Below are 12,123 nucleotides of genomic sequence, written 5' to 3' on the forward strand. Positions count from 1 at the left end.
TAAAAAAAGATGTGTCATTCAAATTTGATGAAGCCTGTCAGAGGGTGTTCGGGGAGCTTAAGGAGAAGTTGCTTCCCCCATCATTGTGGGACCTGATTGGACCTTGCAATTTGAACTTATGTGTGATTCAAGTGGACATGATATTAGGGAAGTGCTAGGCCATAGGAAATACACGATGTTTACTCCATATACTATGCGAGTAAGACTCGTGATGATGCACAGTTGAATTATACCACTACTAAGAAGGAACTATTGGTAGTTGTGTGGGCTTTTGAGAAATTTTGGGCTTACTTGGTGGGAACAAAAGTCATAATCCATATCGATCATGCGACAATCATGTATCTATTTTAGAAAAAAGAATCCAAAGCTAGATTGATGTGATGAGTTTTGTTGTTGTTGAAATTTGATGTAGAAATACGAGATCGAAAGAGCATATAAAACCAAGTGGCTAACCACCTGTTATGGCTAGAAAATCATGAGCACGTGGAGGAAGGTGGATAAATTAAGGAGATATTCCCCAATGAGCAACTTATTGCCATCACCCATGACCCTGCCCTGTGGTACACGTACTATGTGAACTATCTTGTGAGTGGAGTTCTGCCTCCTGAAATCCAATTTGAGGCTAGGAATAGGTTTTTGCATGATGTGAAATTTTACTATTATGATGAGCCATTCCTGTACAAATAGTTTGTTGGCCAACTGATGAGGATGCCTGTGAAAGTTTCTTGGAGATGCCTTTAAATAATATCATAGAGGTAGAGAGTTTTGATACGTGGGGCATACACTTCATGGGACAATTCTCATTGTCTAGAGGAAACAAGTACATTTTGCTGGCAATGGACTACGTGTCCAAATGGGTGGAGGCTATTGCATTACCAACCAATGATGCAAGGTGGTGGCCACTTTTGTGAAGAAAAACATATTCTCAAAGTTTGGGACTCCACGTGCTTTGATTAGCAACGAAGGGACACATTTCTGCAATCAGTTGTTGAATAACCTCCTAGCCAAATATAGGGTCCGTCATAGAGTTGCCATTGCATATTATCCACAAACAAGTGGACATGATGAAGTGTTCAATAGAGAAATAAATCAAATATTAGAGAAAACAGTGAGTGTGAACATGAAAAATTGGGCTGCAAAGCTGGATAATGCCTTGTAGGAATATAGAACTGCATACAAAATGCCAATTGGGGCATCTCCATACAAGTTGGTTATGGGAAGACTTGTCACTTGCCAGTTGAACTTGAACATAAACTGTATTGGACGTCAAGAAGTTGAATGTAGACTTGGCATCTGCAAGAGAGAAGAGACTCTTGTAGTTAAATAAGTTAGATGAGTTCAGGCTGCACTCCTATGAAAATTCTAATCTTTACAAGGATAAAACCAAAAGATAGCATGACAGGCATATCAAGCCGCATCACTTTGACCAGGCCAAAAAGTACTCTTGTTCAATTCCAGGCTCAAGCTATTTCTGGGAAAGTTAGAATTGATGTAGTCAGGTCCGTTTGTAATGGTGAAAGTCACCCCATATGGTGTTCGGGTTGCACGTCTTAAATGGTGAAAGACAATTTTTGGTGAACGGGAAAAAAGTCAAGCACTATTGGGAAGGTGCCACAGCGTTAAATCAAGTGCTTGTTAGGAGTAACCCAATTTCTATTGCTTTCGTAGATTAATTTTTTTCTTTTTAGTTAGAGTAGTGTTCTTATGTTCTTTATAGTTATAGGAATTGTAGGTAGGAGTGGTGTGGATTGTGTAAGTATAAAGTGTTCGGTCGGAACGGGGGATTCATTCATTCTTCAAATAAAAAAATAGCATCCAACCTAGCGCATTGCGCTGCCTGGCGAGCAAAATATAGACAAAAATTGGAAACCCATCGCATAGGTATCGTGTCGCACAAGCCTGGCACCAGGTTGCTACGGATTGTGAATGGTGCTAGCAAGCAAAAATGAGTAGGGAAGTCCTCTACTACTGCTCCCCCTCCTAAGAAGTGAAAGCAAGGTGTGGGGTCATCTCGTCAAGCCAAAGGAAAGCAAGTTGCTAAAGGGTCCGGAAATGTAACCCTAGAGCCACAGCCCAAATTGAAGTTAGTTAGTGAGGATGCTATCTAATGGTATCACAATTCGAGCCATATGGGCAATATATGTCTAAAATGGGGATCAATGTGACCATTTTGGACAGGAACTTCCCTGATGTACTAGCAAAATTGAAGAGTTTTAAGATGGAGAAATTGCTCGAATGTCCGAGACATTCCACCTTGAGCATGTTCAAGGAGTTATATGCAAACGAGAACGAGCACATACGCATGTCCTGGGTAGGAGGGAAGGAAGTGAAATTTGACCGGGAATCTTTATGCAACTTCTCAGGGGTTGACTGTCCCAACCCTAGGATTATAGCAAAGTTTGTGAAGTGGCCGAGCTACACTGCTATACGTCACACTCTTTGGTGTGCATATTACAATGCTAAGTGGAAAAACACAAACAGTGATACCCACAATGAGCTTCTCTGAATTGACTTCAACAGGTCTGCCAAGGTGCGGCAAAATTTTGTGTAAGCTAGATTGATGCCGGTAGAGCATAACACTGGATGCACCCTTTCTCGGGTGTGCTTGATTTTTTCGTGATGATTGGGAGGCCAGTCAATGTTGGTTATATCATATTGGAGGAGATGTCCCGCACACGGTTTTGGCGAAAGATAAAGATGTATTTTTATGGTAACCTACTGTCACAGTATATGATATCTCGTGAGGTACTTGAGTACCCAGATATGATGATACGGTGGAAGCTCCGAAAGCATTGATGGACATCACTTCATTGCTGGATATCACTGCCAATCTAAGCCCCGTTGCAAGAAATGAGCAAGAGGAAAATTTCAACAAATATATTTATGGTTCACTGAACTTGATGGTGAGCCTGATGGGAGTGGCTGATGAGGAGCGGATGCTGTTGTGCAATGATTTGTGTAGTTCTTCGAAAGAAATATTGGGATTGCCCCTGGCAGTTAGATTCGACCATCGAAAGATGAGAAAACCAACAAGGGATCAGATGATGAGGGTGATGTAGATGTTGAGGTCACAGGGCCAATGAATTTGGTACGCCTGGGAGAAGATGATGATGATGAGCTCGGAGCTTCAGCCGGTGGGCGTTCTAATAATAATGGTTCAGAGTATGACCTGAATGGATCCGAGTAGCAGGAAGTTTTTCTCCCACCTTACCTTTGTTATAATTTTTTATATGCATCGGGGACTATGCATATCATAAGTAAGGGGTGGGGGAATTACTTTAGAAATGTAATTGTATAAAAATATTTCTCATTTTTTAACCCGTAGTAAGTAGTAGTCTAGTATAGAGTAGTAGATAATTATTGAAAAAAAATTGATAAAGCTCGATGGAGTTTGAACTGGGTATTTTGGTTTTATCCTTTTAGGAGTAGGATAGAAAGAAAACTGAGTTGCTCTAGATACTCGTTGAGATGTTTGGTGCTGACACATTAGGCTATAGCATGCGCTTTGTCTTCCTGTTGTATTTGAGTTGAATTGTGATGCCTAAGTAAAATAAATAACATGATTTGTGACACCTTTTCTCAGTTGTTTGACTTGTATGTCACCTAGTGCATTATTTCTTAAAATTCTCAACTATATATGCTTGCTTGAATTGAGAGTTGGACAGAACCATCATGATTGAGTCATTTGCAATGAGTGTGTAAGGATTTGTGATATTATGTGCTATCTTGTGTAGTCTAGAACTTGCCCTGTATGTTAATCAAAGTGAAATTATTAAGGTGTGCTAGTCTAAAAGATGATGTAGGCAGTTCTTTACTTGATCATAGATTTGGGCTATTAAAGATCGAACCGTAACCGTTAACATAACCGAACAGATAACTTATTGGCTTATCGGTATCGGTTTATTGGGGTAATGGTTGGTGAACGGATTGAGATTTTATAAATTAACGGCTTAATAATTTGGGGGAATCACTAAAAAATTTTATTGGATAAACCGTTAACCCTTTAAGAATTTTTATATTTACACTTTTATATGGGATCAATAGAAGTTATAGGAGTATTATCAGAAAATAAATCTATAAATACCTTCAAGTTTTCAGTCAAGTTTTGAAGGTGTATGGGATTCCGATTGTATATAATTTTTCAGTTAGTTTGACATGTTTTCAATCTTTTCCTTTTTTGATATGAAAGAGGATAGCTATGTAACCAAAAGAAATACTTATAATAAGTGTAGTACAAACTACAAAGTGTTAATAGATTCTATCATGTAGCAATAGATATTAACAAGCCTCGTAAACTAACAAAAGGATAAAACTTATAGTCGAGTCACTTTATCAGGTTTGGCCGCTTGATATTCACAAGACGAGGATTGTTCAAAAAAATTCTATTTGATTTAGCCGATAAACCGCCTGATAACCACCCAATAATCATTAATTCAATATCAATTCCCTCATAGTCTTATTGGATGGCTAGCATATGACTATATTTATAATCTGATAACCAATAAGCCGAACTGTTAAACGTAATTATCTGCCCGATCCACCCGATAAGCACCCCTATCATAGATGTGCTTGTCACTTACAAATAAAAAAATTCTGTTGTTAGCCCCTTTGAACCTGTAGACCTTTTCCTTGGCCCCCACATTGCAAGTCGTATCCCTATTTTTGTTCTTAACCTAAACTTGTTGAACTTTTACCTTCAAAGGCACTTAGTCTGTCATGACGCATAAGCCATTATAGATCGTGATGGAACGGTGATTGATCAACTTAATTACTCATTTTGTTACTTTTGAAATCATAATTCCCATTAATTAAATAATATAAAATAAAAGTTTCAGGGTGAAATGATAATAATTACGTGAACTACCGTACTAAACATCTACTAGAAACCCCCAAAACTCGGTGTCACAAGTGCATGAGCATCAACTAGGAAATGTAATAAAATACAACATCTGTATGGAATAAAAGTTAGACATGAGAATGTAAATAACGCTGATGGAGACTCTGTATATTGCGGATCGTAATATAGAATGCAGCTCACCGTAAAGTCCCTGCAATAATTGCGTCTCTGCGCCCAAAAGACCACTACAAATATAAACCTACACCAATAAGTGCAGAAGTGTAGCATGAGTACGTAAATCAATGCATACCCAGTAAGTATCTAGCCTAACCCCGGAGAAGTAGTAATGAGGGGTCGATATTGACACTTACTAGAGGTCCGATAAAGTAGTATGGTACATCCTAAACAGATATGAAGCACAACAGTAATAGTGGGGTAAAGCTGTTAGTTACATAGTCTTCCAAAAATTTCTTTTAAAGATATACATTTCTCAGTCTCGTATTCTATCTCAACAGCTCAAATATATCAAGTGCCAGTATCAAACGGATAAGGAAATACTATATAAAGTGTCGGCATTAGTAGAAGGATAATCTCCTGAACATTCTGACTGCTAGCGATATAATGCACAATTATGTCCGGGTCGTACGACCCGATCCAGAATAATGTGTACACTGCCAAAGGTCGAGCAGCACGAACAATAGATACATCTATTATACTACTAAGGCATTCGTCCCGCTCCACAAGAAAGGAAGGAAATTATCGAATTTCGATACATATGCTTACAATACAGTACAAGAGCACAAAGTGAATATAACCTTTACCATTTCTCAATTAACTTGCCAACAACTTAAGGTGAATAAGCTCGGCCTAATGTGTGTGTGTGTGTGTGTATATATCTAAATCAATTTTAAATATAAATTCAATTATTTAAGCCAGCAGAATGATTTCAAATAATTCAAATATTTCATGATAAAGTCCTAAGTCTATGTGGACATAAACATACTTTAGCTATGTACGGACTCTTGTCACCTCATGCATACATAGCACCCACAACTAGTAGTACATAATAATTACATCACCTAGGGGGTAGTTTCCCCCTCACAATATTAGACAGGAGACTTACCTCGCTCTGAAGTTTCATAACCGACTCCAACGCCTCTCTAACACCTCAAACGATGCTCATCGCTCCAAAACTAGTCAAACAATGGAAAAATAAGTAAAAATATACTCTAATACTTATAATTAATCAATTTATAACAATTCCCAACTCCGCTCAAAAAGTTAATAAAGTCAACCCTCGGGCCCACGTGCCCAGATCCCGAAAATATTTGAAGATAAACTTTACCCATAACATCACGAACTCAAATATATAATTTATTACAAATTCTATGTCCAATTTCGTGGCCAGAATCCAAAAATATAATTTCTAGGTTTTTCTTTCAATTCCCAAAACTTTCAACAAATTTCCATGTTAATTCCTTATAGAATCCATGTAATAAACTTATAATACGTGGAAATTACTTATCTTGCAATAAATGATGAAAATCTCCCCTTGAAGCTCTTCAAAAATTGCTCAAACCAAGAGAGAAATGGAAGAAATGAGCCAAAACCTGAAGTAAATTAGAGTCTGCCCAGGCCCTTCCTCTTCACGATTGCGAAGGCCAAAAATCACTGCCCCCCCAAAGTTCCTCTTCACGTTCGCGTTCTTGTCACCTGCGTCGCGTTTTCAATGCATCCAGGTCCTGATGCTTCGCATTCGTGGTCACACAACTGCGTTCACGAAAGCTTAACACTTTCAGGCCCCCAGCTCCCCTTCCTTCATTGTGTTCGCGACATCTATGTCGTTTTCGCATAGGCTGCTCCAGGTTCCCTTCCATGTTCACGACCCTTGTGTCACGTTTGTGATGAACAAAAATCCAGCAGCCCAAACTCCTTCTTTGCGAATGCGATAACAACCATGCGTTAACAACACCAGAACCAGCATCAGCAGTGGCAAAACATGGGGAAATGACCCAAACCAATCCCGAAACACACCTGAGGCCCCCGGGATCCCGTCCAATCATATCAACAAGTAGCAAAACATGATACAAACCTGCTCAAGGCATCAAATCACACAAAACAACATCAAAACTACGAATCGATGATCGAAACCTTTCTTTAAACTTTCAAACTTCGATGAACGCATCCTATTCATGCTTAAACATTTCTGAATGATGCCAAACTTTACGCACAATTCACAAATTACGATACAAATCTACTCCAAGTTTCGGAACTCCAAAAATAAATCGATAACACCAAAGTCCACCTCAAACCACACTTAGGAAATTTTAAAACCTTCAAAATGCCAACTTTCCACAATAAGCACCAAAATGCTCCCGGGCGACCCGATACTCAACCCGAACATACACCCAAGTCTAGAATCATCATACAAACCTATTAGAACCTTCGAATCCCGATTTCGAGGTCATCTTCTCAAAAGTCAAACCTTAGTCAACTCTTCCAATTTAAAGCTTCTGAATTTAGAATTTTCCTTCCAAAACAATTCTGAACTTTCTGAAATTCAACTCCGACCACACTTACAAGTCCTAAAACATGAAGTGAAGCTACCCAAAACCTCAAACCTCTGAAGGATGTGCTAAAGCTCGAAACAACCGGTCAGATCTTTACATAGTCGCTAAAAGACGCAAGATGAGAGATTGAGAATTATCTTTTGAGTGGAACTATGGAAGGGTCTACAAGGTGCACTAAAGTTATAAAAAGGCCAATAGACATTGAAACTTAATGTAAGGAGTGTGTATAAAAAAGGAAAAAGAAAGAAGAGAGAAAAAGAAAAAAATGCACGGAAAGAAATATAAATAATGTTGATATTCAGAAAGGAAAAGAAAACACCTCATATTCTTACAAATTCGGGATAGTGCGGTTGTAGAAGTGCTTAATTGAAAAAGGTTTATATTGTGTATGGTTTGTGGCAAAGTGAATTAGTTGAGAAGAATATATGCTCGATTTGAGTGTAGTGTATTATAGTACTATTGTAAATGTATCCTACCCTTCCCCTAGCCGACATTACAACCCGGAGAGACCTAATTGATCCTTGACTTGGCTAGTTTATATCAGTAGAGATGTACATTATGGGCAAGCTTATGGTACGACCACGGGATGTACATGAATTTCTTTGTGAGAGTGAGTGACTATTGTTCAATTGTGTGATATCCTTAAATTGTCCAAGTTATTCTTGAATGTGTGGACTATTTAAAGATTCACTCTCTTGTTTGTTGGTAAGGATACATGGTCTCATGACGGATTAGTAAATGTTGTTAACTTCTCTTGTTAGGCGAGTGTGCGAGTTGAGGGTGCTTAGTGGTAACGAGTAGACTATTGAGGTAGGGTGGTTATGAGTAGGTTATTTGAGTTGGTTGAATTGAAATGCTTATACTTGGGCATGATTAAAAGGGGAAGAATGTGAATTTGGTATGCTCATGCTTGATTGCCAATATCGATCATAGCCAAAGGTAGAGTGCATGATTGAAAAATATTGAATTGCTCCTCCATAGTTGACGTGTAAGTTGTTGGGGTATTATTGAGAGTTCCATTGCTCAAGGGTGAGCAAAAGTCTAAGTGTGAGATGTTAATATTTGGCTTAAATTATGTATATTTATATGTATATGGCCTCGCATTTTACTCATATTTTGTGAAAATTGGATGTGTAACGTAATGAGTTATGCTAACTCATGATATTTTTATGTGTTGGAGTGACCCAGGAGCAACATGAGACAAAAGTACACGAATTGAAGCAAAAAGAGAACAACAAAAGAAAATGGCACAGTCTAGCGCCCAGGACAGCGCGGCAGGCTACATGGGGCGCAGAAGGCAGACGCGATTTCGTTGGCCAACAGCCCAGCGCCAGTGTGACGCACTGCCCTGGACGCTGGGTGACAGGGTGTTTTCCCACTTTGCTTGGGATAAGTTTTTTTTGGTCCTACACACCCCCAACTCGTATAAAAAGAAGTTTAAACCTATTTTGAAGGGGGATATTCCACTTTGAGAGGAAAAGATACACAGAACACTTGGGAGCAAGGATTCTATGTTTTCTTCATTTTTCTTAGTATTTTTAACTATTCAATACTTGTAAAATTATTTAACTTTACCATGAGTGGCTAAAACCCATAAGTTTCGGGGTTGTGGTTTAACCATGAATATTGTTGTTCGAAGTTAACTTTACCTTGATTATAATTCGCTAATATATGGTTGTTTCTTCAATTTTGTGTTTAATTGCTTAATTGTCTGGCCAACAGTTAGGTTCTATTTACTATCTATGCTATGCTTGGGAAAGCTACATCTAGATTAGAGAAGAATTCAATAGGTCATGATCTTAACTCTGGATTGGGGGGAGGGGATTGTGGCTAGGATAGGAATATACCTAATCACCATGCTTAATTGAATATCGTAATCTTAAGGCGTTCTTAATAGATTGATTTCATTGGAATATAGGCGTTAATCGATTTTAAATAGGCGAGTAGTAATTCGAGAGAATGTTAGGAGAGCAATTACTCGATTAATTAGCAACTATGAGTGAATTATAAGAAGGGGAAGTTAATTAGAGCACAATAAGATTGGTAAATCGATCACAACCCTAGAATATTCATCTCTAATGAATTCTCAACTATTATTTTCTGCTTGATTAATTAGTTAATTATTACATTCATTGCTTAGTTATTATCACACTATTGAACTCTAATTGACTCGATTGAATAATAATTTTAGTGAAATTAGTAGGTGGTTAATGCGAGTCTCTGTGAGTTCGACACTCTACTTATCATTATATTACTTGTTTGACCACGTATACTTGCGTGTGCATTTGGAAGCAACATGTTTCTTCTTTTGAATCATCGCATAACTCACACATAGTGCAGTTTGTTTGAATCTGCAGTCTACTCAGCCTTTGTTAATAACCTCTTCTGGCTTGCTAACCACAATAAGAACATGTGCCTTGGAAAATAGTGAGCTCATGTCACATCCCAAACTACCCCTTAGATGTGATTGGCTCCAGCTAACACTACCTGCCAGGCGAACCCGTTTCTCATACATTTAACCATTTAAACAAACACTAAGAGAAAAGTAAGTGCAGGTCTTAAAGTATTATTAATAATTAAAGACAAAATAGTTATCAATCAATACCTTAGTCAATTGATAGGGAAAAAACCAACAATCACTCAATTATAAAACTCTAGCCCAAATCCCACTCGAAGACCATGGAACATCTAACAGAGTAATATGAGTTTAACTAGCGGGTATGAACAACCCCAAGGAAAAGGAAATTAACTAACACGAACTACATAAAACTGAAACGAAAGCTTCCACGAATGATGCGGTAGCTCACCTCAGCAATAGGATCCACTCAAACGAACTCGTCAGTTCCCGCAACGGTATCTGCATAGAGATGCAGGTAAGGAGTTATACATAAATATAACCCAATAAGATCCTTGACCCGCCATTTTGAATAGCTATGAAACAAGTGTTAGAAAATACAAATACGCCACAACAAGAACGACATAATAAATACGATGATTATATATTAACTTAATATATATGTATCAACAGAGTTAATAAGAATTAACCAACAAGAGTACACATACAATACATACTATGGACTTATTATAATTGCAGTGAAAGAAATTAACTGATACCTTTACGAATCAACAATGGCACCACAATGCCTCAAATATATAACGAAGCATACACAATGCTCACTGAAGCATACACAATGCCCCAAATATATATCAAGAAGTATACACAATGCTCGGATGATGTACAGAGACATATGCAATGCCCAACATCATGGCTCACAACCATATCAAACTATCAAACTCAACACCAGAGCTCACAGCCATATCAAACAAATCAAACTCAACGTTATGGCTCACAGCCGTATCACACCAACAAACAGCTTATAAAATAATTTTTTTTATATTTTTCATAAAATAATATATTTACGGCTAGTCTAAGACCACCAATTCTGCCAAGAGCACGCATTTTCCAATACACGGACCAGGCAGAGAAAAATATATTTTCAAAACCGATTTTAAAAAAGCAAGCATCAAAGCTTAAAGTCTCACTTACCTCACTAACGACATGTACCTCAACCTTACGACATCCAAAACATCAACCAAACGGCATTTAATTGCCTCCATCTCTCGATGCAAACTAATCAAAGCTCGACTTCTTATCAATCCAAATTCTCAAACTGTGTGAAACCTATAAATTAACAAATATCTAGTGTTACCTCCCATCAACTCCATAATCCATATCTCTAAATAAATATCTATCGCAAATTCACGTTTCTATTCTCAATATCTTTCAGCTTCTGCTAAGTATACTAGGAACTTGCAAGAAATAGTAAACAATAGGTTTACTTGTCTACCTCTTCATATTAGTTTTACAAGAATACAACATATGAATTTAGCATCTTTGTGGTTACACCCAAACAATTTGGAATATAATTCTGATCCAAAACGATTAGTTTGTTACTTTTTCTATTCTATATTTTTTTTCATTGTTATTCTAGTATCCAAATGAGTAGTAACTTATTATACACAATGAAATACTAATTATCAATAAGCAGTTGAGATTTCTCAATTGATAATCTGATTTAAAACATTGCGTCAACTTTTCTTTCCCCCTTTGTTGGCTTCTCCGTTCACTGCTGCTGCTAGTGCCAAGCACTCTCCCCTCCCATTCCTTTTTGATTTTGATACGGTACAGCTTGCGCTAATGGTACATCGTGCTAGTTGAGTAGTACGTGGTAGTTAAGTTAGTTAAAAATAAGGGTTGAAGCTAAGTTTTAAATATGTTAGTTTAGTCCAGTTAAGTTTTAAATTACAACTTCTAGGAATTACACATTGGCCCTGTAATTTTTCTTGTCTTTTATACAAAAGGTCCTAATAGCCAAATAGGGAAGGGATCGGTCTCAACTGAGGGAATCTCCTCCCACTTACCCTATATATTGTAATTAACCTTCTCAGTAAGAGATTATCAATGAGAATATTCCTTATTTTTCCCTAGTTATCTTTTCTTCTTTACTCTCTGTTTTCTTCCATTTTTTGTCGCAGCTTTTTCTTCTTCTTTACTGTTCCATTACCACTTTGTATTAGTGGTATCAGAGCTACGTTCTTGGCTCTGTGGCTATGACGGGTGATATGAGTGAAGTCACGAGTATGTTACACAAGATTTCTGCTGAGATGTCCAATTTTTCAGCTCGACAAGAGCAGCTGGAAGCTGTTCAGGAACAG

Source organism: Nicotiana sylvestris, chromosome 11 (genome assembly GCF_000393655.2).
Source record: "Nicotiana sylvestris chromosome 11, ASM39365v2, whole genome shotgun sequence".
NCBI lineage: Eukaryota > Viridiplantae > Streptophyta > Magnoliopsida > Solanales > Solanaceae > Nicotiana > Nicotiana sylvestris.